This window comes from Talpa occidentalis, unplaced genomic scaffold (assembly GCF_014898055.3).
Source record: "Talpa occidentalis isolate TD23 unplaced genomic scaffold, MPIMG_talOcc4v2.1, whole genome shotgun sequence".
In the NCBI taxonomy this organism is placed as follows: Eukaryota; Metazoa; Chordata; class Mammalia; order Eulipotyphla; family Talpidae; genus Talpa; species Talpa occidentalis.
Window position 1 is genome coordinate 20049553 of NW_026555331.1, and position 27443 is coordinate 20076995.

At 37.8% G+C, this 27443-nt stretch overlaps 1 pseudogene; it reads left to right on the forward strand.

Annotated features, from left to right (window-relative positions):
* LOC119249432 (aspartate aminotransferase, mitochondrial-like) overlaps positions 1 to 27004 on the forward strand; it is an 84896-nt pseudogene extending 57892 nt beyond the window's left edge.
* Positions 27005 to 27443: the final 439 nt, after the last annotated feature.

The window sequence follows — 27443 nt, forward strand, 5'->3', positions numbered from 1 at the left end:
TTTGTCTAGAAGGCCAAGTGTAAAGTAATTCAGAAAATGTGATATGCAAGGTTCTGTATAATTAGTTTTCTTCCCGACCCCCTGCTTTCCATCCACCACTGGATTATTGAGACAGCTCCTAGATGACTTCCCTATTGTAGGTGTTTCCTAATTCATTCTTGTACTGTTGTCAAGGTTCTCTTCCAAGAAAAAACACCTGATCCTTGCCCATAGGATAAATTCCAAATATCTTAGAAGAGAGACTCAATGTCAGTTAAATATGGAGTGTGCAACAGGTTTATTCCTAAGTGGTTTACGTGTATTTTTGGTTCTTCAAAATGAACTCGGATCCTTTCTCCTAATATACTACACAGCCTCACCTCCAGTCTCTAATTGAAGGATATAGTCACACTACATTGGCCATTACCTTTTTCTAGGCCAGTAGATTCAGAACTCTTTTAAGTGAAAAGATGATGTTTCATTCATTTTCATTTTACACTGTGCTTAACACAGTCTCTAGAAGATGAAGAACTTAGTGAAGAAATGAAGTTTATACTACATTTTATAGATTCCTCTTATTGTCTTAAGAACAACTCTTCTAGAAACTGAACAAATAGTAGTTGCTAATCCCACAAAGTCTACTCAGTGTTCTAGATACCTGTTCTTCTTGTTGTCTGTACATTTGGCACATTTCCTAAAATTTGGTCCAAATATTGTGCTTTAGTTTCCACATCAGTGAAATGGATAGCAGCTATGATAAACTTGCAGGGTTTTTACATGTAATACATATAGTACAGAGCCTAGGCCAGACCAGTGTGCTAAATACATAGTAGATAATAGTGTGATTACTACCTTTAAGGAATACATCAGTATTCTAGTGCCCCAAATTGATGATCGACATAGGAGATTCTGGCACAGAAACATTCCAAACTTTCTTTAAGAAAATATTAGAGGATAGCCACAATTAATATCCATGAATGTATTCAGTCTGAAAGAAATTAAGTTGGGCTTTAGAAAAATCAGGGGGTTAAGAAAGAAAATATTTTAAACTGAATCTGCAAATGGAGTAGAATGTAACCATTACTATTCATAGTGGTTGCACTGGAAAAGCTGGAACATTATTTTCTAGCTGATAGATTTTCTAAATTTATATGTAAGGTTGCCTCTAAGATCACATTATTTTAATGGTTGTCATTATTATTATCCATTTAAATACAGAGGAATTTAGTTTGAAAAGAAACTGTAACCTTTCTTTATTTTAATTCACATTCTGTACAGGAAAACCATGACTTGCAGGTTCAAAGGAGAAAGCCTTTAAAAGGGCTTGTAAAAGGCCTCATAGGCTTCTCGGACATCAAATAGCTCAGCAAAACAGCATTATGATGATTTAAATGTAAATGAATTAGAAACATATGGATCACATTCCCTTGGAAATACACATGGGTTTGGAAATTAAGGGGGAACTGCCTGACAAAATGCACTGCACTTCACTTAGCACAAAATGCTTGAATAATCGGTTGAATTTTTTTTGCCAAATCCTGAAGGCTACAGCTTTGTCCCATGGTATTTTCATAAGCCCTATTGGTCTTGAGAATCCTTAGCTTTGAGAATTATTACCTGTCAAGGCCAACTCCTGCTGCCATGGCTTCTGTCACTGTTTCCTGACCATCGTGTGAGTGTGTAGTTATTACAGAGAAGCGGGGCTCAGGAGGAAGAAAGGAATGAGTATACAAAGGGAGGATGTTGCTGGATTTTTCTCTGTTCTTTTTTCCTTTTGTTTTTCCCTTTTTTCTCCAGTTCTTCCTTTTACTCTTTTCATTCTTCATGTCTTCCTTATTATCTCATTCCCACCTTTTTTGTTACCTCTTAAGCAAAAGAATGTGTAAAAACAGCACACAAGTACAAGATACCTGGGGGGCGGGGGAGGAGTAAATTATATGTTGTCTTATCACTTCTTTTCTTCAGAATTACCCACTGAAAATTCCATCAGAGAAAAGACAAGTTTGAAAGGCTTCCTTAGTAGATACTTGGCTTTTGTTAATCTTATAAGAGGCAATGTTTAGGCTTATTATGTTGTAAGCATTTTTATAGTCTCTTGAAATTAGTGTCTCCTTATATTCAGCTTACATATTAAAAAGCAATTTGTCATTATCTTGATCCAGGGATAATTAATTTCTTTAAAATGAGTTGATTTCTTTAAAATTAATTTCTTTAAAATGAGAGCAATAGCAGAGACCTAAGACTAATTCATTGCTGCCCAGCCTGGGTGAAAGCAGGTGTCAGAGTAACAGGATCTGACTTGTGTGTGTGTGTGTGTTACAAAATATACTGTCTCTTGATAAGCAGCTACAGAATTGATAGTTAAATCTATCCGCATGGATTTGCTTCCCATATGGAACTAATTGCCTCTGGAATAGCTAAAGCCAAAAGATCTCTATGATTTCAAAGCTTCTCTTATCTTTCCTCTTGTATGGCTGTTGACAGGAGTGAAACACATCTATCCTCATTTATTATATTGGTCTCATCAAGTGAGGACGTGTTGATGGGGGGCTGTTATAGAACCAGATGGTCCAAGACAGTCTTTTATGTTTCAAGCATTTCCCCTCCTTGGTTATAAAAGTCCAAATAAAGGCTGTCCTGCACTTGGGCTGATCCCCTAAATTCACTCCCATTAAAGGACCCAGTCCAGTCTCTTATTAGTGCTGCCCAGGCTCACCTGGGCCCGAGCTTTGGGTTTCTGTGTCCTGTACCACTGTCTTGTAAGATCTCGCTCACTTTATCTTTCAGTGCTCCTGGAGCTTACCCAGGGATAATGAACTTTACTGTCTGGACTCTGACAAAGGGTCTTTTACTCTTGCTCTCAGTTTACCACCTCCACCCCCCCCCTCCAATGCTTAAGTGAGAGCCCTCTGGATTCTAACTCTTGATGACTAGTAGTATTTGACCTTCTCACTGATTGTGGCTTGCAAGAGCAGAACTTGATGTGCTGTATCTTCTCAAAACCACTGAGGAAAATAGTGGAGAGATGAATAGATAACCATCATCATCTTAATTTTCATTTTCCTGATTGTCATCATTTTCACATACCTGAACATGTTCCTGTGTCAGCAGTAAGCACTTTAGATGTATGAACTTATTTAATCCTCTCAACCACTCCAAGAAACAAGCCCTGTAATTACTCCTAGTGTAGATAAAAACACTATGGCCATATACCTTGAATATGCCTGATCTTGTCTGATTTCAGAAGCTAAGCAGGGTCAGGCCTGCTTAGTACTTGGATGGTAGAATATAGAGAAGGAAGGTGAAGTGCAGGGAGATTAACTGTCCTGCAGAATCTTGAAGTCGAGCACAATTGTTACCAAATTTTATAAAGACCAAAAGGGTAGGAATTATATAATGCAGTGGACCCTCACCTACACTTGAATCCTTAGCATATTCCTCTTCATCTAGTTCCCCAAATAGGTGGAGAAACTTTCAAAGAGGAAATTTCAGCCACAAAAACCTGAAATCATGAATAGAAGGAAATGCAATTTGTCATGAGACTATCCAGTGTTCCATGCTGCACTGGAAGAATGACTTAAATTCTCTGTGCTGCCGTTTTCATGGAATAATGTAGGGCATAATAGAGTACCTTCATTTTATGAATGTTATAAAGATTAAAACACGATTTTTAGAAGCATCATCACATTAGCCCCATAGAAATATGCCAGATATGATATTTTTTTTACTTCACCAAGGGACATCCCCAAATGCTAGACAATGCGTTGTCCTCACATGGGAAAGAAATTGTTTCTAGAAGGTAACTCTAGAATGGCGTGTTCAGTTACCTAATGGGGTATTTCCCCCCAGTAGCCCTCCTCATACTCAATGCAACCAAGCCAATTTTTTTTTTCCCTTCAGACCTGCTGATTCTACTCCCATTTTCTATCTTGGTTGATGATAGCAACATATTATAACATTGTGGTCAAAGGAAGAAATTTTGAAATTAGCCTTCATTTGTCTCACAGATCAGTCATCAGATGTATCCCACACTCTGTGGGATAGTCACCATCCTGACTGACATCATTTCAGTAGCCACGAAGCAGCGTTTTTTATTACTCGTTTCCTCTCCATTATATTACAAATGCTACATGTGTGTATTTCATTACAATTGTGTCATTCTCATGAATGACTCCCCAGTTTCTAGAGATTGAATATCAACCTCTTTGAGATGTATATTTCTCTTTGCCTTGTCTAGATACACCATGCATATACTTCCATGCCACTGAACCCGCAGACAGTCTTTGTTTTTAAACTGAAAGATCTTCCTGAGAGGAGACTACACCTCTTTAATTTCCATATCCTTATCCCTCTCAACCCTCCACCTAGAAATAATGGTACTTATTTCAGAGCATAGGTTGTTGTGAGAATAAAGTGATAGACTAGATCTAAAGTACTTAGCATGGTGTTTTAACCTGAGATTGTGACGTTGGTCACTTTCTTTAACTTTTTTTTGTGCCTCATTTCTACTTTTATATAGCAATGCAAGTACCTCTGCTATAGAAATAGCATGAGAATTGAATTAACCTGAATGTCTAATATGCTCAGGACAGTGTTTTTATTATTCCTGTTTTATTTTTCTTATTGCTCCTCGTAACTTAGTTTTAAAATGCCATTGATGCTGATTTGTTTTACAGACTGAGGAGAGTTTTGGGGGGATTTATAATAGTTTGTAATGTACTTTTCATCCATTCTGAAAATAATGTTGCACTAGAATGGCATATATAATAAGGCAGAGTCCAAGTGTCATCGCCTTATGAAGATGAGTCTCTGTGCTTTCTGCTCTCCCATAGACCAGAGTTCTTTTATTGCCTCCTTTTTTTTTTTTTTTGGCAGTTTGCTCATATTTTTAGTATAGCACCTTGCTGCATGATACACGAATCATCTGGACATGTGTCTGTGTCCTCCACTAGAATGGGAGCCAGAGGTTTGTGCCTGCCTCACTTTTTATTTCTTCTCAAATCCCCATATTCTCCTTGCCGCCCCCAGATACCACCTCTGTGCCTGGCAGCCAGCAGGCATTCGATAAACATTGACTGGATGCATTCTGAATTGGGTAATGAACCATTGTCCGACCTTTGTGGCTGCCTTCACAAATACCAAGGGTTTAATTTGGGTCTCTGGTCATGTTGGGTGTGCTTCAGAGACCAGAGTGTTGTCCCAGCAGCAGGAACTCCGCAAACTTGGCTCTTAGAACATTTTGACAAGGCGAATGTCTGCTTTTCAAGATACCTGAGGACTTATTCCTGTTTTTCTCAAACACAGTGGGTCTTTCATGTGGTCTTACACTTGCTTATTGATACCCAGTTTTTTCTTGTTGGGCCAAATGTGGCAACACATTATTTATTTGACACTGTGGTAATCCATTCAATTGGATGGAAAAGAACATATTAGTCAAATGAAACTGATGTCTGGTAGCCATGTACACACTCACCCAAATAATCTGCCCCTGGTCCCTGTTCACGGGCCAGTTCTCCAGCTGCTTGATGCTGAGCCATTTCTCACTCAGGGATTTATTTTCCCTGGCCCTGGCAGGACACTAAAACCAACTTTCCGATTCAGCCTCAGCCTTCAGCCCCTGGACAATAGCAATACTGTGTGATGACTACCCAGCATAGACTAAGAGGGATGACTGTTTTAATAGCACTTTATGACTCCTCAAGCTGGACTGGAAACATCACCACAAGGAGAAAAAAGGTATTCGTCAAGGAGAGGGGATGTCTCTGTAGTCAGAATCTGAGCTGGAATCAAAACCACAGACAGAAATAGGGCTGAGGTCCTACAGTGTAAATTCCAGGAACTGGGGAGGAAGCTTGAGGACATGCCCATCGGGGCTTTCAGAAATGTGCTAATTGTGCAATATTCACAACTAACAAGGGAAAATGATAAAATAACAATAACACAACAAAATAACAACAGAAAATGACTGAATCAGAGCTAGTGATTTGGAGAGTGAGCCTCAGGAAACAGCATCACCATCGTTATTTTTTTCCCGCTTTTCCAAGTTCTCCCTCTTTTTTTGGGTTCGGTTTCTCCTTCTTCCTCTCCCTCCTCCCCAGCCCTCTCTCTTCAGCCCTTCCTTCTCTCATTCCTCTAGAATAAGGAAGCACAGTGAGTCTGCGGGATGTTGATGGGTGCCACATGTGCTCTGTGATATCCTTCTGACTAAAATGTAAAAGATTGACATATGCATCTGGAAATTCATTGATCAAATTTAGCTTTCAAGTTGGGTGGTCAGAGAGGTCAGCTCCAGTTTTGAGTCTTACTGTAAGTAGCATCTGCAATTCATTTCTAAAATGGCCAGTGACTGGAGGAGAATTCTGGTAGAAATTTCTCACTTCTTATGGGCCAACAAGAAATATCTAGTTGTTAGCCAAGGGTCAGCGAGCAACTTTCTCAACCTGTGTTTGGCAGGAACAGTAATATTTAGGATTTCTCCCTCAGTCAGCTCACATCCAAGAAGATGTCCTCACTAATATGTATGGGGAACTCTGCCATGCCAGAGCAGCCTGCCAGAGGTTGTGTGTGCAAACCCAGAGGGACTCCTGGAAGAAGTACTGTCAGATTCACCATTATTTCCCAGAACCAAAGTTGCTGAACAATGAGAGAAAGGCTACCTTAAGCTTTAGAGTTGACAATCTTATATGACAAGGAACTCATTCTAGGATTATACATACATATATATATATATATATATATATATATATATGTATGTGTGTGTGTGTGTATATATATATGCCATTGAATAGATTTTTTTCCCCCTGTCATATATCTTAATCAATTGGCTGAGAATTCCTAGAGTTCTGTTAATGTGAATTCAGAGACTCCAGAAGATCCAGTGGGAAAGAATGGCTTAGTCAAGAAGCAGCATCTGCTATTTCTGGTGTGGGTGCTTAGACTCATATTTTCTCAGTGGGGGGAAAGAAAAGGACTTTGGGATGTGACTGTATGTGGTGTCCCATTCAGTTATGACCTGCTTAGCCTGAGAAGCTCAAACTTTTGTGTGAGAGTGGGTTGTAAGACACTGAGCAAACTTAGTCCTGAGGGAGCCATGATTTAAAATTAGATAGAACAGTAGAGGCAGAAACAAATTACCCAAGAGACAGAGCAGACACCACCACTGACAACTGTAACTTAAAAATGATAAAGTCAACCAAGGATATTGCTTGAACTACCTAAGCTTGGGTCTCCGTAGTATTTATCCTGGGTCTATGTGTTTCCGTTTGTTCCTGGCATCTAACTTGTAGCATTTAAGTGACGACCTCTCGTTATATCTGGCTTTTAAAATTTAAGCTTCTCGAAGTGAAATAAAATGAGAACTTAAGTTCCTCAGTTACATAGCTGCATTTTAGGGTTCTCCTTAGGCCCATGTAGGTAATAGCTGCCGTGTTAGCACAGATATAGAATATTTTCATCATCACATAAAATTCTGTTGGATGCTAATCTAGACCATGGAGAAGGAAGAGAGTCCTGATGGATGAAACTCCCTGCATGGGACTAGAAAGAGAGTAATTTGTCCTGAATATTCAGTCACTACTTTTTTTTTTTTTTAAAAGATTTATTTATTTATGCATACAAGAACTGGAGTATTGGCCAGAGGTGTGGCGGGTGAGAAGATTCACCGGAGACAGAGTGGGTATGCACAACAGGCAGATCTACTGAAACACACTGTCGAGGGGAGCAGCGGGGAGACAGGAGAGGTTTGCTGTGCCATGTGGGTTAAGTCCCTAGCCGGGGATAGAACTCATTTTGCAGTGGCTGTGGATAGCTTCATAGTGCTGTGCTTAACCCCATGAACCACCAGGAAGACCTCCAGTCACTCCTTTCTACTGTTGCTTTTTGGTCATTTCTTGCTCAATCTCAATGCTGTACACATGTAGTTAGTGCTGAATTGATGTGGACCTGCTGTTGCTATGTTAGGTGTTTGGTGAAATAAGTGGCTAAGTATGCCATCAGTAATTTGGAGGATTACTTATAGATTTCTTTCAGATCAAAGGATATTGAACTTGTCAGAATCTCGTGACCCAGATATGACTCTAGGAGTTGATCTCTCTCTAACAACCCAATAAGATGGGCATTTCCACTCATTTTTAACAAATGAACACATTAAAATGTTAAAAAAAATTAACAAAGATATATAACCAGAAAGTGACAGAGCAGTGATGTGAACACAGTTCTGTTTAACTACAATCCAGGATACTTTTCTGTATATTAAGGATATAAAGCATGTATGTAAGAGACCATTATACTAAAAGGTAGAAACGATAAATGTCACAAAGATAGATTAATTGCTGAGGGTTCTAATTTCCTTGATGGTGTCACCACTATCTGACTTTGTACATGGGATATGTGTTCTTATTTGTTTAAAATATGCAATTTTACAACTCAAAAGTTTGATTTGTGACAGATCTTCCAGAGTATTCTGTGTATTTACACCACCCTACATTACTAGTGATATTGGTAGCAAGTGAATCTTCTGATTAGCAACTCTGAATTGCAGTAAAACTATTCATGGTCATTGTCTTGAGGTTTGCCGATTTTAAAATCTTCAATGATAAGGCATCAGCACTAGGACTTTGAAAAATCATTATCCTATCCACTGCTGTTAGACCTGAAGTATAAAGGGCCTTTTCACTATTCCAAAGAAAGAATTGACTTTCCTATGCTTCTTCACAATTTTCTAGCCTCTTTTATTTCTTCCTTCAACCAGTAAGACCTTCTAATTTTCCTTGAGGCAGCACCCTAAGCTACTCTGACAATAAAGCTATTTGCTGAGCAAAGGAGAATGCATTATGTGCCATGAGTAACTTCTCTTTTTTCATTCTACCTTCCTTGTAGCGTTCCAGGTGTGAGCTTGTGTATGTGAGCATTGGCAATCTCTTAGAGGAGTCCCTCTTCTGCCTGCAACATAAAATCCTGAAAAAACTGTTTTGGCTATGAGTTTTCCATTTCAACTAGAGTTAGCTGAAAGAAGGGATATAGACAAGAGGGAAAAAAAATCACACAGTAGAATTTACACTGAGATTTTCTGAAAAATTGAAATTGAATCATTAGAATTGAATAACTAGCCTAATTCACCCTGGTTTCAGACTTTCTGTCTTGAAGCTGCTGAAGTCACATTGTGCTATATTACTTGGAAATCAATAATGACCAAATGCCATTGTTTTGTGAGATTACACACTCCTAACTTTGAATTTAATTTATTTGTTTACTTTGGTTGGTTTTAATTAAAATATGCTCTTCCCAACCATATTATCATGCTTGAAAATGTGCTTGAAAAATCATTCTTTTCTTTCTCTTCTAAAAATTACCCAAGCAAAGAAAGAATTGTTTCATTTTGGAAAACATGTTTTGCCTTCTGTTGTTCGTAGTTCCTTCTTTTTATTTTCTGCCATCTTCAGAAACTTCATGAAGCATGGGTGTGATATAGATTTCTAAAATCTTGTCACCAGGAACCTTGCGTGTATAGTAGTCCAAGAAATAAAACCAGTTATGAGCAATAGAAAAAGAACTATCGAGACTGCATATTACAGGCTAATTGAAAACCAGTATTGTTTGGCCATTCAGGTATATAAATTATTGCCTCTCCAGCAGTCATCATTTCCCACTTGCTAAAAAGACCAAACTTCAAGAATTAAAAAATTGTAATTTTTGAAAAAGTGGTCATTTGTCAGTTTTGTCTATATAGGTAATAATCTGTCATACATTTTAATACATCACTAGTGAAATCATTAAATAAAGTCTCATAGTTCATCTGCTTGTTTAAAGGAGGGACTGTGAAATGCTATTTAAAAATGTCTTTCTTTTTACAACTCCTTCATATGTTATCAATCAAATCAAGCATAAAATTTAAAAATATTAGAATATAATCTCTCCCATCCAGTATATTTTCAAAGAAGGTTTTATACATATATTATATATATATATTTGTAGATGTTAAATTTTGATCCATCTGAGAAAGAATATATATATCTCTCTTAACTTCAACAATAGATGTTTAATAATATACACAAAACTTTGAATATTTCCTCTTTTGTTCTGTAAGCAAATTCTCAGAGCAATTATTTGAAGTAAATCATTTGTTCTTAGATATTATTGCCCCTGTTAAATTATTCTCTATTTTAAAAAAATTCCACATTTACCATGTACTATATACATCCTCAGTATTTGGGACATTTTCAAAATCTCTGTTTTTATTTATAAAACATTTGCTCATAATATTGTAATTAGAAGCATATACACTAGTCTCTTAAAATCATTTTTGTTTTTTAAATCTTCCAGTACAGACAAAATTTTCCATCACCTCTGTCACTTTAGACAGTTTAAAGACTCCATTTTTTATGTGACCTATGTTGATTATTCCAGAGAACTTTTAATGGTTTATTTTTATTTACCAACTAGATGAGTTGACTATTTCATATAGGTTTCCACACCTCACACTCAGTAATTTTGCAGAGAAAGAGATGTGCCTATGCAGCTGTCACTAAGGTGGCTTTATTTATAATCTGCAGCATACCTCTTCTTTTTTTTCAAGATTTATTTTTATTTATTTATGCATATAAGAACTGGGGTATAGGCCAGAGGTGCGGGGTGGGGGTGAGAGAATTCACGAGAGACAGAGTGGGGAAGAGAACAGGCGGATCCACAGAAATATACTGCTGAGGGGAACAGTGGGCACGAGACAGGAGAGATCTGCAGTGCCATGTGGATAGCTCCCTGGCCAGGGATCGAACTAATGCCACAGTGGCTGGCAATAACTTGATAGCACTGAGACTTTAACCCCTGTGCCACCAGGGAGGCCCACTGCAGCATGCCTCTTCCACTGTGTGTCCTACTCTTTCCACTTAGATCAAAACAATAAAGCATTGTACACAGGACTATTTCAGTATGTTCTACTGGTTCTCTAGTGTCCCTGAATTCTCAGACAACTATGAGCCAAACCATCTTTGTGTTTTTGAAGGTTACTTTTAACACAAGGAAGTACAATCTCAGGTAAATTTGGATAATTCACACAATTACATAGTCATGGAGGTAGAATTTATGCCCAGGACTTAACCTAAAGCTATGTTTTTAACAAACATTTTATAATATCTCTCACAAATCTTTGACTTCAACCAAACTATTCTATTTTCTTTAGCATGCCTTGAAGTTTCTTTGTCATTTTCCTTTTTTTTTTTTTCAATTATGATGTACCTGGAATGCCATTCCTTCTGCCACTGAAATGTCATCTAGTTTTCAAAGCCCATCACAAACCCTGTTTTCTTTCTTATAACTTAATCTAACTACCCTATACTAAAAAGAGGTTGTAGCCTATGAAATTCCTAGATATACAGTTTTAATATGCTAATGAATTTTTTATTGTCCTGTGGCAGAGTTACTGTTGTCCCATGCTAGTATTTTGTTTGGCATTTTTTTTTTTTGCATTCTCCTATGTTGTAGTGTTTATTCAGCCATATCACCAGTAATTTTGTTTCCCTACACTTTCTCACACATAGTAAGAGATAAGTAAATATTTGATGATTTGATTGTTTAAGAAATTCAGTCAGATTAGTTGTCCTAACTCTATCGTGGCTGAGTTGTCAGCCATGGAAAAAAGTCAGTTGTTTTGCAAGCAAAATCATGACCTTGATAAATTGTGATTTCAGATGTAATTTAAACATTCAACAGAAAATTATATTGGGTAATAAAATTTGGGCCATAAACATGATTTATAAAATGTATAGTTTTGTGGTAATAACAGGTTTTTTAAAAGTCAATAAGAATAAAAAGATTTAGAAATGGGGTCACAGAAATTTTCTTTGAAGAGGAAGTCCACAAATACTAAAAAATAGCAGGTAGATTAAAGAATAACTTTCTCTGTATTGCTTTCAAACTAACTTTAATATGTAAAGTACACTAAATCCAAATTTCAGAAAGAAAGATAATACTCCTCACTGATTCTTGATAAATGCAATTATTGAATCTCTATCTCACTCCCTGTTAAAATTATTACTGGAAGTTATTACTGGAAAGTTCTCTATAAATTTTGAGTCCAACGTCTTGCCCAGTGGAGAAAACTTATAGAAACCTTCTTTGCCATGATAAGAGCCTGTCATACTACCATTCGACTTTTATTTGAACACTCCCATTAACAGAAAACTCATTACTGTTGAGTTAGCCCTGCCTATTGTTAAGCACTTATAATTGTTTAACAGTTCTTTCTGACAATATGCCTCAGTGGTGCTCTTTAGAACATGGCCTGATTCTTCCTTAATGTTGAGTGATGATGTTTTATATTATGCTAGATAAAATAAAGCATGCTTCTTTATTTCTCTGAAGGCAACTCATCTAATTATTGGGGAGAGCTACTTTGTCTCTTCTTAATCTCACCCTCACCTCTTCCTCCCACAGCTTAAAATGCTATAGTTCTTTCAGCAATAGTCATTGACTTAGATTCCAGATGTCTCACCATCCTGGCCTTTCTCCACTGGATATTCTTCTCCATCCCAAGAATATAATAAGCCAGATGTGACTCTAGGAACACAGAAACTCCTGCAACTGTAACTTCTCTTACTGTAGAAATGGCATTCTGTCCTTGCAGCCTAAGTTTGTATTAACTTTTAAAACAGTAGCATTATCCTCATGGCTTTTATTTAACTTGTGGTCTAAACCCCAGGCCTTTTATTTTTCCCTAGGAAGTGTAGTCAAGCCATGTATTTCTCATCCTGTCCTTATGTAATTGATTTTTTTTTTTTTAAAACTACGTGTAAGGATTTTCCTCCATGCTTTTTTGCTTTTTATCATGTTGGACCCCAGAAGTGCATGATGGGACAACTGAGAGAAAAACCACAAGATTCTTGGCTGCTCTAGATGCTGAGAATCTGGAATAGCTCTAGTGAATTACAATAAGAGTTCCACTCAATAAACCCAAAACCCTGTGGATATTAAAAACATAACAACAAGCAAACCAAAAAGAAAGCCTCAAAAGTCTCTTGCTGGTGGGAGCTGCACTTTACCTTCAGTAACACTAAAGTAGGAAAATGAGGAGGGAAAATACCTAAATCCTCTGTAATTGGAGTCCTACTTGCAGGGTACTGCTTTTCCATTCCCGAAACATCCTGCCTTCATGCACTTAGTAGGGAACCTAGTAGCTGGGTTCATGCCATTTGCGACTCTGTGGGTGGAACTGTAGAGGAGAATGCAAAGCCAAATAGGTTGGAAGGAGAAAGACAAATACTGATGGTTGCATTTATATGCAGACTATTAAAAAAACATAACTAAGGGTCAGTAAAAACCATGCCAATAATGAACTCTTGAAATCTGACTGCAAGACTGAGACAGCCAGAGGGGACAGTGGCAGGTGGGAGGTAGTTGTGCGCGAGGGAGGGCACCGGATGGAGCAAGGTGGAGGACTATTGGAGAACTGGTAATAAGCATGGCATGAAGCCAGCATTTGTGGAGATTTGAACCTCTGACTCCAAAAGATACAATATAAACCCACTTTACCTCAAATTAAACATGCAATGCCATGTGTTTCTCTTCTCTGAGCCACTTGACACATCTTCAGTGCTTTCTCTGTCCTCCACCAGCACATGAATTATTTTTTGCCACTGAACACTCAAGCTTCAATAACTTCCAACAACTTGTACTATTGAAGTTCTTGTCTCCTAGAAGCAATTATCTTTTCCACTGGAAAATAGGAAAAACATACCCCTACCAAATGTCACTGGTAAAAGTAGCTTGTTTCCCAACAATGTTGTAAATTCCCATATCCATCACTCCTATTCATACCAAATAATTCCTTTTTTTTTCTATTTATGGTTTTGTTTGTTTAGTTTGCCTTGCACAACCCCAAATCCTTTCTTGGAAGACTGTTCTTGGTTAATGAGAGCAATCTTAGTGTCAGGAAGCTTGAGAACCTCCCAGCCAACTCTTCCATAATCATTTTCATCAGTTGGAAGGGGCTTACAGAGAGTACAGTGTTCAGGTTCTCTTGTGTATGGGAAAGATAATCTCCATTGGAATATCTGTGTTAATCTCTACTCCAGAACTCCTCATGAGGCCAGGCTGAGGCTAGACTTCTCCTGTAACCATATCTGCCTAACTTCACCCCCATCTATCCAGCATTTTCTCACTTCCTTTACATGGTTTTTTTGAGTACACTCCTACTTTAAATCACTTATTCATGAATTTCCATCTCAGGCTCTGCTTCTTGGGAAATAAACTGACAGGGACTGGATTTGCAATAAGTAGATGTTTAAAAGTTAACACTAGGAAAGCATATTTAATTTAAGTCAGCAAACATTTACAGACAGTAACTATAAGACCAAATTTCTTCATGTGACTAGAAACATCTTGAGGGCAGGGATGAGGTCTAATTGACTAATTGGCTATAACTGTGCCAAGCTCAACATATATATATATATATATATATATATATATAATATATATATTATATATCATATATGTTGATATGAAGGTACTGCTATGAATAATATGATGTCCACCAACAAAAATTCAGTTTACCATTTTAGTGTGGAAAACAAATATGCCCCAGTCATTATTGTTAAGTTAGACTGCAAAAGTATTTTTTTTTTTAAACTGTATGCAGAATATTATAGGGGCATGGAAGATCAAAGGAATAATAATTTCAATTTAAGGAAAGAGAAGTTTTCCATGAAGCTGAATGAAAGATGCATGTGATTATAATAGAAAAGAGATAATATTATTGCTGGTAGCTATTGAGTAGTTACTGTACGGTATTATACATTTCACTAATTGCTTTATACTGATTATTTAATATTTACAGAAAATCTATAGTGTGGTCATTATTATTACATCTCTTTTACCATGAGGTCTTGAAACATGAGGTAATTTCTAAACCCTCCCAGCTGGGAAGTAATGGAGCCCAGATTAAACCCATTTCTTTTAAAATCTGCCTCCCTTGTAAAAAGAGGGAATATGATAAGCACAGATAAAGATTTTTACCATTATGGGCTTAAATAGATGCAATAGAAAAAAAGCCTGGAAAAAGAAATTGGTACTAGATTATGAGACCTGTAATACCGTGCTAAGAAACTGTACTTTATTCTGTAAATTATGGGGAGCATCAGAAGATTTAACAGGAAGGGTGACTGATAATATGCTCTACCAAAGATTCAGAGAAAACGAATTAGTGCCTATCCTTCACAAACTTCCAAAAAATTGAGAAGAAGGGACAATACCAAACACGTTCTATGAAGCCATATTACACTAATACCAAACCGAAAAGGACAACACAAAAAAAGGAAAAACTATAGGCCAATCTCCCTAATGAACACTGATGCAAAATCCTCAATAAAATTTAGCTATCAGAATCCAACAATGTATCCATAGATAATTCACCACACGACAAGTTGGATTCATTCCAGGGGACAAGGATGGTTTAAACATCCGAAATCAATCAACGTTATCCAACACATCAACAAAAAGAAATATAAAAAACCATATGATAATATCAGATGCTGAGAAAGCTTCGACAAAGTGCAACACCCATATGATAAAAGCCCTTGAATTCTTGGATACAAGGAACATACCTCAACATCATAAAGGCCATCTATGACACCAACAGCCAGTATCATCTCATGGTGAAAGCTTGAAAGCAATTCCATTAAGACTGGAACAAAGACAAGGATGTCCACTCCAACACTGCTTTCAATATAAACTGGAAGTCCTAGCCAGAGCAATAAGACAAGAGAAAGACATCCAAGGAATCCAAATAGGAAAGAAGAAGTCAAACTATCACTATTTGCAGATGATATGATAATATACATAGAGAACCCCAAAATCTCCACAGAAACTAATTCAACTCATCAACAATTCAGTAAAGGGCAGGATACAACAACACCAAAAGTCAGTAGCCTTCCTATACACAACAATAATCTGAAGAAGAGAAATCAAAAAACCACCCCTATATCGAAACAAAATCAAATATTTGGGAATAAATCTAACAAGAGGTAAAGGACCTATACAAAGAAAACTATAAAACACTGTTTAAAAGAAATAAGAAGACACAAAGAATGGAAAGACATCCCCTGCTCATGGATTGGAAGAATAAACATTATTAAAATGGCCATCCTACCAAAAGCAATATACAGATTCAATGCTATTCCAATCAAAATCTCAATGGCATTCTTCAAAAGAAATAGAACATATTGATAAATTCATATGGAATCACCAAAAACCCCGAATAGCCAAAGCTCTACTGAAAAAAAAAGAAGGAAATGGAGGCATCACACTCCAGACTTCAACTATACTACAAAGCATAACATCAAAACTGCATGGTATTGGAACAAGAACACATACAGACCAATGGAATCGAATAGAAATCCAGAATAAACCCACAGATTTATGGTCAACTAATCTTTGACAAAGGAGCAAGACTATGCATTGGAGCAAAGAAAGTTTGTTCAATAAATGGTGCTGGGAAAACTGGTCGCACATGCAAAAGAATGAAGCTTGACCACTCCTCACACCATACACAAAAATCAACTCAAAATGGATTAAAGAACTAGACATAAGACCTGAAACCATAAAATACATAGAAGGAAATATAGGCGAAACACTACGGGATTGCACATCAAAGACATCTTTACAGACACATCACCCAAGCAGTGATAGTGAAGAGAAAGATAAACAGCTGGGACTACATCAAATTAAGAGCTTCTGCACAGCAAAAGAGACAATAACAAAAACAGAGAAACCCCACCAACTGGGAGAACATTTTTGCAACCACACAATGATAAAGGACTGATCACAAAAATCTGCAAGAGCTGATGAGACTCAGCAACAACAAAGAAAATAATCCAGTCAAAAAATGGGCAGAAGAGCTAAAAAGAAACTTCTCTGAAGAGGAAAGCAAATGGCCAACAGACATATGAAAAAATGTTCAACATCACTTGTAATCAGGGAAATGCAAATCAAAACTACCATGATACCATCTCACACCAGTGAGAATGGCACATATTAAAAAACTAGCAACAACAAATTGGGGGAGGATGTGGAGAAAAAGAACTCTTGTGCACTGTTGGTGGGAGTGCAAACTGGTCCAACCACTATGGAGAGCTGTGTGGAGATTTTGGACCTACTAAACATAGAGCTTCCATATGATCCAGCAAATTCCACTCTAGGTATTTACCCAAAGGGCACAGAACATCAATTCCAAAGAGCACCTGCACTCCTATGTTATAGCAGCACTGTTTACAATAGCTAAGCTTTGGAAACACCCAAATGCCCAAAAATAGATGACTGGATCAAGAAGATGTGTACATATATACCATGGAATTTACTCAGCGTTCAAAAAAGATAAACACATGCAAATTTGCAGCAACATGGATGGCGCTGGAAGGGATCATGCTCAGCGAAATAAGCCAAAAGAAAAAAGAAAAATACCGATGGTCTCACTCATAGCAGGAATCTAGAAAACTTAAATAAGGGACCAGGAAAATGAATATAAGAAAGTGAAAATCAAAATCAACAAAAAACTATGAACCAGAGACACTTGGGGGGTGGGGGCGGGAGGGGAAGGATTGGGTTCAGAATGGGGCGTTGCAATTGTATGGGGAATATAAAAATATTTAATATTAAAAAAATAAATAAAAAAATAAATGGAATTTATAGTATAAAAAAAAAAAAAAAAAAAAAAAAAGAAGAATGCCTTAAAAAAAAAATCAGGCCTCCCTGGTGGCGCAGCGGGTTGAACACAGTGCTGTGAAATCTGTCCGCAGCCTTTGCAGCATGTGTTCGATTCCCGGTCCAGCCGGGAGATTTCCACATGGTGCAGCAGACCTCTCCTGTCTCACCTGCTGCTCCCTTCAGCAGTTCTTTCTCCCTGTTCTGCTCCCCACTCTGTCTCTGGGGAGTCCTCTCACCCCCCACGCCTCTGGCCTGTATCCCAGCTATGTATAAATAAAAAATAAATCAAAAAAAAACATCACTGCAGGGCCTCCCTGGTGGCGCAAGGGGACGCAACCTATGAAGCTATCCTCAGCCACTGTAGCATGAGTTTGATCCCCAGCCAGGGAGATCTGCTGCTACATGGTGCAGCAGACCTCTCCTGACTTGCTAGCTGCTCCCCTCAGCAGTGTTTTTCAGTCATTTTTCCTGTTCTGTTCCCCACTCTGTCTCTGGTGAATCTTCTCAGCCCCACACATCTGGCCTGTACCCAGTTTCTTGTATGTATAAATAAATAAATCTTTTAAAAAAATCACTGCAATAGAAAGAGGAAATTAAAAAAATTCTTTTTCTTTTTTTAAAGATTTATTATTTATTTATACAAGCACTGGGTACAGTCAGAAAGCGCGGGAGGGTGAAGAGAATTCACCAGAACCAGAGCCGGGAACAGAACAGGCAGACCGACGAAGTACACTGCTGAGGGGAGCAGGGGCTTGGCAGGAGAGGTCTGCGCATCGAACCAGCACTGCAGAGGCTGCAGGCAGCTTTGCAGCCAGCGCTCAACCACTGCGCCACCAGGGGAGGCCCAAAAATGAAAAAGTTTCTTTAGCTTCTTCTACATTAGGAATATGGATACATCAGAAGGCTAACTGTATATATTTCCTTTATGACTGTTTTCTACCTTGTTTTATTGGATCTTGTCCAGTGTCACCAATTTATAAAAGATTTTGTTAGGAGCCTTGATGCTCTACAACTTTGATAGTGTGAAACTCTGTTATGATTTCATTATCTGTGCTTTTTTTCCCTAGCCCTCTTCCAAAAAAAACCTTATTGCATCTATTCATTTATTTTGTTATCCAGATACAACTCTCTTGAAAAAATAGCAAATGAGTAATACATTGCATGGCACTGAGCAGAACATCTTACAAACTCTCTTCTCCTGTCTCTGTGGAAAGCTCATTCCAAATAAACCAGTAATTGTCCTGATTTGTTTTCACCCTTGCCAAACTCCCTGAAATATCTCTACAACTCTGGATATCTTTCTTCTTCCTCCTCCTGCCAACCTTTCAATCTAGTTTTTTTTTTTTTTGAAACCAGTGCCTCTAATGCAGACAAAACTGATCTTTCTGTTTTCCTCTCCATTCATTATCTAGAAGCTAGGAGAAATTACTGCAATGAGATTAGGAAGTTTCAAATATATAAGCTTTCACTCTGTCTCCTCTTTTCTTATCTTTCTCTCTTTCAGTCATTCCATTTATCTATATTCATTTGCAATAAGAAATGCAGTATTTATAACCCATCATTCCCTTCAGTTGTATGGGCCTTGGTAATTGAAAAATTTCCCTTGCAGAAGGCACAGTTGGCTATTGAGCTTCAAATGACCAAATGTTAAAAGACTTGGTGACTCAGTAACCTGGTTTTGTGTTTTGTTTTTGTTTTTATCCTTGTTGAGACCTCACCATAGATGCAATCACTTAAGAAGTCTACATTCTTCAATTGCTTGTTTAGAAAATAAATGTTACTGTTAATTCAAAAGGAACTGGAAACATCCTAAGTAAGACTTAACTCCTGCTCTCAGGCTCTCGAAAGAAAGTACCTGCTTCCTGTTTCAGTGTACAGGATGACTCACTGCATCTCAGATGGATGTCAATTGTCATTGACCTGTTAAGACTTTCTGTTTTTCTGACTCAGAAGACTTTAATTGTGGTGGAACCGTAACCCCTCATATTTCTGTGATGAGCAGACCTATAAGAAAATTTTTACTCATTTTCTATGCTTTGCATTATTTAGCCAGTTACCTGATGGTCCTGTCATGTAATAAATCCAGAAAATTACTACTTACTGAAATTTTTCACTGTTTCAATTTATGCAGAGATATAAGACAGTTTCCTGAGTCTGGAGTATTTATGATTACAAGAGAGATAATCTGGCTGTGTTTGATTTCAAGTACATCAGGTCACATTTCTACCTGCCTTTTTTTTTTTTCAATTTGTCACTTAATGTCTTGACTCAATTTTATCAGTCAGTAAAATAAACATGACAAAAAAAGATCATTTGTTTCTTCATGGAGAAACAGTCTGATCATCCAAATAATTGACTAGAAACTCAGAAGGAAGTAGAGACAGATCTTGGAAGCTAATGCAAATAACCATCTCTGACCTTGCATTTGCTGTTAGCTGTGCCATTGTGAGCTTTGATCTTACTATTAATTTCCCTCATGGATTAGAAGAAGTTCTACAGACTGATTTTCTGTACGTTTTTTTGCTTTATAGCTAAATCAGCTTTAAAAACAATTTTGCAGAGTCAGATAACTGTCCTTTGATTGTGTTAACCTGACTCTAATCTACAAAGCTCTTTACTGCTGATATTTTTTTCTTGGTAATTTCCACAGTATATTACTAATATTTTTGTTTTGTTGTGAGCACACACCTAGTTTACTAATAGGTTTGCCAAGTAAAATGCAGGACACCCAGTTGAATTTAAATTTTAGAGGAATCATGAATAAACTTTAGTGTAAGTATGTCCCAGAAATTGCAAGGAGGCACTTACACTATTATTCATGTTTTATATGAAATTCAAACTTAACTGTTTGTATTTTCATTTGCTAAATATGATAATCCTATTATAATTTCATGCAATTGTGTTATTTTCAGTGACTTCATACACATACACATTTAGCTGTTAAAAATACATAACAAATTAGGGGAAAATTTATATATATATATATATATATATATGTGTGTGTGTGTATATATATATATTCCAACGTGTGATTCTGATAATATGGCCAGCATGATTAAATCTCCTTCCAAACACATTGCTATTATCTGTTTACCGCCTCTGTTCTATTTTCTGACTTCAAAAAGAAAGGGACCATACAGCACTCGTTTTTGTATTACATAATATTGGTACTTAATAGCTTAATAAAATTTCTCAAATAGAGTGTATAGTTACAAAATGGTAGGCTGACACAGCCGCAAATGTGTGTGTGTATGTGTGTGATTCAGTAGTGTCTAACATGTGCTAACTTTGTACCAGCATCCGCCGAGAGCCTGGTGCCAACAGTTTAGTTCTCATCTCCTTTTATAGAGAAGCATTTCACTAAAGGGTGTTGAAAACCAATCAAAGGCTTTAGCTAAGAGTGTATCACTCAATATATGTGTCAGCCAGATACTGTATCCTCCCATTAGAGAATTTCTACAAGAGAATAGTTAGTAAAAGTTTATCATAGAGCTGATGTTAGTTTCCTGTACTTTTTTTTTAGATTTATTTTATTTTTATGCAAAAACTGGGGTACAGGCCAGAGGTGTGGGAGGGTGAGAGGATTCACCAGTGACAGAGTGGGGAGTAGAATAGGCAGGTAGACTGAATGCACTGCTGAGGGGTGCAGCAGGCACGACAGGAGAGGTCTGCCTTTGCCATGTGGAAATCTCCCTGGCTGGCTGGGAATCAAACCTGTGCTTCTGTTACAAATGTTTATTTCTGAAAGTCAATTTGTGACAGAGTTAGCTTAAGACACATTCGACAATGCCCATATACTGATTTAGAATCTTTTCACTCCACCATTGAGCAGAATCTATGTCCCCTCTTTTGACCTATATGGGCCTTGCCAGAATGTGAATTAAATGACAATTTGTGATTATCCATAGAAATGCTGTACAATTTTCTTCTTGGAACTTGGGACTTTCACTCTGAGGACCCAAACATCATGCCATTTGGAAGCCCAATTAGCCAGTGGTTAGGTCCATATGGAGATAACTTAGGTCGCTGGCCCACTACTATGTCTGAATTCCCAAGTGATAGCAGTCTTCTATTGCCAGTCGTGGGAGGGAGTAATTTTGAAATTGTATCCTCCATCTTCAGCTGAAACTTGTGACCCAGAGATGAGTCTGTATTACTGAGCTCAAACTGAATTGCAGGTTTTTGGGAAAAAAAAATAGATAACGATTGTTCCTTTAAGTCTATGCATTTTGTCGTAGTCTGTTAAGTGCTAATAAAGATTATCGTACTTGGAAATGGGATGTTTCATATAATAAAACCCCAAAACATATGAGTTGGATTCAAGACCAAGAGTCAGAGGAGGACTTTCAAGAGATTATTAGTGAAAAACTAAGGGTATTGAGGAGATATCAAGTTAGCAGGAGCCTAAACGACCTCATTTTTAGTGAAGGTGTGAAAGAAATTAGGAAGATGCTACTGGAGTTAAACAAAAGGTTTTTCTTGGGCCTCCCCAGTGGCGCAGCGGTTGAGCGCTGGGTTGCAAAGCTGCCCACAGCCACTGTAGCGCCGGTTCAATCCCCGGCTGTTCCCCGGCCACCAGAGGAGGGTCCCGCATGGCGCGTAGACCTCTCCTGTCGCCCGCTGCTCCCCTCAACAGTGTACTCGGTCCTTCTGCCTGCTCTGCTCCCCGCTGTGTCTCTGGTGAATTCTCTCACCCTCCCATGCTTCTGACTGTACCCAGTGCTTGTATAAATAAATAAATAAATCTTAAAAAAACAAAAAAGATTTTTCTTATGTGGTGACACAAAGTCTATCAACTTTATAGCCTGTGGCTACTTGTAAAAAAGAAAATAAACTCAATAATATACCTAACAATTTCCATGAAGAATACAGAAAGTGTCACTTTGAGTTATTTCTACTTGTATTTTCCTCAATTATTTCTAAATATCCAAAAACTATCATTTCTTGATGTCTTAATTGTAGTTATTAATAATGTTTTTTTCTTTTTATCAATGAGGCTTTTACCTTCCTTCCTTACCATCATTTACCTCTTTGCCCATCCTCTCACTATATGCGTGTTAACTAGTACTCAGTGTTAATCTCAGATTACTATGTTTACACATTATTTTTTGGAATGGAATTAGGAATTGCTTCTCTTTCATTTGCTTAACTCTCCCTTAGTATCAGACAGTTTTTCTACATATTCCCAATGATTTGTAAAATGCCTCCTAGCAAAAGTTTTCATAATTTAGTATGTTCTTCTTGTGTTTCTTAGAAATATGATTTCTGTAGTACTTGTGTTGAATAAATAATAGCGAGTGACCAGGTCCAGGACAGTGTTTATTGGTAGAAAATGTATAGATGAGAGCAGAAGTAGGTTATGGCTCCCCTGTTTGCCGTCACCTTCTAAAACATTGTATGAAGGTCTGTACAGGTCAGCTGTGGACCTGGAGAACAAATCTGGCTTTTGAGATACAGTGTTTAGAAGCAACTTAATTAGGAGAAACCTCCTTAGCTGCATCTGAGGTGTGATGATTCAAGCCTGGAGGTTGCAGCTAGGTGACGTGGTTGGTCAGTTGTCTTTAGCTATCATCTGCCTGCATCCCTGCAATTTATTAGGATAGTATTTGACTCTGGTCATCTTTCATGGAGCAAGTTTATGTACCCCGTGATTCTTCTGCATGATGCCAACTTTCTCTTTGGGACACCAGCCTGTAGAGAATTGGTCTTGGACAAGTTAATCTTTATTTCTGGCCCTGAAACTTCCTTCCCTATGAGAAATTCAAGATCTAGTACATAGCTCATCCCCAGGGATTACCTCTGATGTTACCTTGAGAATCAACTTGCCCACTCTCCTGGGTTGGTAGTCATTCATTTCTGGACCTGTGTTCTTCTCTGGATAACTCCCTTATTTTGTCTAGTAGCTTCCCAAGGGAGTTTACATGGGAAGAATTTTTTCACCTTTTGCATATTCGAAATTGTCATTTTTGTACTCTTGTTTGATTGACTGGGAGAGCATTTTAGGTTGTACTTCATTTCATAAGAGCTTTTCTCCATTATATTTTATTTTCTGACATTGCTCTTGAGAAGTCAGATGTCAATCTGATTTCCTAAGTTATGTAAGTGACCAGGTTTTTCCTTCTTGGCAATATTTAGGATTTAAAAGCATATTCTAATTATGATAAAGTGTCCTTTCTAATTGATTAAGTTAGCTGTTTCAGTAAGAGTTAAGTCTGTTAGGTTCAAGAAATTTTCTTTTATTATTGCTTTTGAATTTTTCTTTCTCCTATAACAGCCATTTTCTACTTATTCAAGCTCCATTGATAGAGATTAGGCTTCCTAGATGAATCCTTTAATTCACTCATTTTCTTTTTTTAATATTCACCTCCCACTTTTGGTGTTCTACTTCAGAACAATATTATTCACAAGATTTTATTACTGTTTAAATCACATTGTAATTATTTTACCTTTGCTTTTATGTTTGTCTCCTCTATTATTAATGTCAAGAATTATGTTTTGTCTTCAGAACCTAGCACAGTTTTTTTTAAAGATTTATTTTATTTTTATGCAAAAACTGGGGTACAGGCCAGAGGCGCGGGAGGGTGAGAGGATTCACCAGAGACAGAGCAGGGAGCAGAACAGGCAGATGCCAGAAATACACTGCTGAGGGGAACAGCGGGAGAGACAGCAGAGGTCTGCCAGACCATGTGGGATTCTTGCCGGCTAGTGGGGATTGAACTGGCACTATAGAGGCTGCTGCCAGCTTCACAGTGCAGCACTCAACCCGCTGTGCCACCGGGGAGGCCCCTAGCATAATTTTTTTTAGTTAAAATTTTATTGAAGTAATATTGGTTTAAAATTATATGTGTGTGTTTACACTTGCATATGTAAATGTTTCAGATGTGCAATATTGTACATATATGCTACATTATGGTCTCCACCAAAAGTCTTAATTTCTATCCACCACCGTACATTGACCTCATTACTCTAATGCTTTCTCCTATACCCTTGCCCCTATGATTACCATTGAATGTCTAGTTTCCATTTACCACCAAGCAGTTGACCTCTTCTACATATTTTTCCTTCCCCTACCCTACTTACCCTCTGGTAACCACAACTCTGTTGTCAGAATTCTGAGGTTTTGTTTATATTTTGTTTGTTCCTTTGCTTTCTTTCTTTATTTTTCACATATCACTGAAAACATACCATATTTCTCTTTCTCTGTCTGATTTATTTAACATAATCCCCTCCAGTTTCACCCATGTTGTTGCAAATGCCAAGCTTTCACTTTTTTTTCTATAGTTGGGCAATATTCTAATGGGTCTATATAGCACATTGTTTATCCACTCATTCGTCAATGAGCACAAAACAACAAATGTTGGGGAGGATGTGTCATAAAGGAAACCCTTGTATACTGTTGGTAGGATGTAAATTGATGGTGTGGGTAAGAGTGTAGAGACTTCTCAGAAATTAAGAATAGAAATACCATATACTCCCCAGCTATTCAATTTCTGAATATCTATCCAAAGAACACAAAAACACCTTTAAAAAAAAGGTATATGCATACCCATGTTCATTGAAGATTATTTACAATAGCTAGAATATGGAAACAGTTTAAAGTACCCATTGAGAGATTTCTAGATTTAATGTTCTCCTATTTCTATTGAATTTTATTTTTATTGAGTTCAGCTATTGCATTTTTAATTTTCAAGTATATTTTTCTATAATATCCCTTTTGTGTACCATGATATTTTTATTTCCTTCGTGCAACATTTTCTTTATTCCTTAATTCTGTGTTGATCGAGTTTTCCTTTTGGTCCATACATCACATTCCCCTTGAGTACCTGTTTTTTTTTTTTTGTTTTGGTGTTTGTGATAAACTTTCTCAAATATCTGGTCAATATTTTACTGTGCAAAATTATATCTAAAATTGGGGTACCTAAAAACCATTTGTGTAGCACTGTGGGCTTGTAAGGCAATGAAGTACTCTTCAAGGTCATGCCTGCTCTGACCTGCAAGTACCTACTGCTGTCTTGCCACCTGATATATTTCTGCTACACTCTGTGGTTATCCTGTCCTGGGATCCTGAGGCCTTCCACTGAGACTTAGGTATCAAGACTTCTGCTAGAGTCAATTCTTGGTGGACTCATAGTGATATGGGGCCCTGATCTGCACCTGATCTGTCACAAAAGCCTTTAAGAGTGATGGAGAGCAAAAAGATGAACCTGAGAGATGGTACCTACTGGGATGATAATGGAAAAACTTATGTGCTCCCTAATGTATGGAAAGCAAAGGCTCAGATGGCTGCAAAAAATGTAGACAAAGAATCCCTGCCCTTTATGGGACTGGCCAACGTTTGTAAGTTATCTGCAGAGCAAGTCCTGGATGAGAACAGCTAAGTGGTGAAAAGTGACCAGTATGTCACTGTGCAGACCATCTCTGGAACCAGGGCCTCAGGGATCAGAGTAATTTTTCTGTAAAGGTTTATTTTAAGTTCAGTCAAGGAGATGTTTTTATGCCCAAGACAGCGTGGAGAAACCACACACACATCTTCAGAGATGATGACCTGTAGCTCCATGGTTATCTATACTACGAATCCAAGACATGCAACATTGAGCTCATAGGTGCAAAAAGGGACATTTCAAAAATGCCACAACAAAGTGTTCTTTTGCATGCCTCTGCCCACAATCCAATGGGAGAAGACTCTTGTTCCTGAGCAATGGAATTAAGTAGCAACAATGGTGAAGTAAATCAATTTCTTTTTTGTCCTCTGACCTGGCCTACCAGAGTTTTGCCTGTGGTGATGGTAATAGCGATTCTTCTGCTGTGTGCCATTTCATGAAGCAGGACATTAATCTTTGTGCCAATCCTATCCCAAGAACATGAGCTTATGTGGTGAGTGTAAGAGAACATTCACAATGTTCTGCAAAGATGCTGACAAAGCCAGGAGATTGGAGTCACAGTTAAAAATCTGGATCTGACCTATGTATTCCACCCCATCTCAGTGGGGCCCAGATACCCATGGCCATTTTGAACAGGCCGGACCTGAGCCAGCAATGGTGCAGGAAATGAAAGCATGGCTGACTACATCATTGGCATACAAGCTCAGCTGGTCTTCATCCTGAAGAAGACAGGCTCCTCCTATCACTGACAGCGTATCACTGGTCAGATTCACATGTTTTGTTTCACAGGACAAAAAAAAAGCTTGATCAGATGAAGCAGTTGACAAATAGTTATCCATCTACATGAGAAAGAATGGTGACATCCCTGTGTCAGGGGTCACCTCAAGTAGCAAGGCTACCTTGCCCAGGCCATTCATCGGGTCCACCAAGCAATTTCCATGAGAGGGAGCTGAGATAACCTTCCTGAGATAACCTTCCTATCTCCAGCCTCTGCAATTCTGAGATCACAGAGAAAAGGGGAGTGGATGTTGGTGAGGAACTCGTTTCTTTCAAATGCAGTGCTTACCACTCAGTGATTGAATATGTTTCTCAGAAAACATGTAGTGAATAGAGCAGAGGCGTCTGTGACTGTGTCTGGAACTTTGTAACTCTAAATCATACTCTCTATTATCCTTTTATCTCCAGCTTTTCCCAACAAGAAAGTCACAGCCAAAAAAAAAAAACAAAACAAACTAAAACAAAATACATCAGTCATGTCATTGCAATATTTTAGAAGCTTTAACTGCAGCACCTTCTGGTACTGGAGATTCCTTTGTGGATCATGAGAAATAGCTCTTATTAGAGATTTTGTGAGCAGACCTAGTTCTAACATTAAGTCAGTCTTAGGTTTGT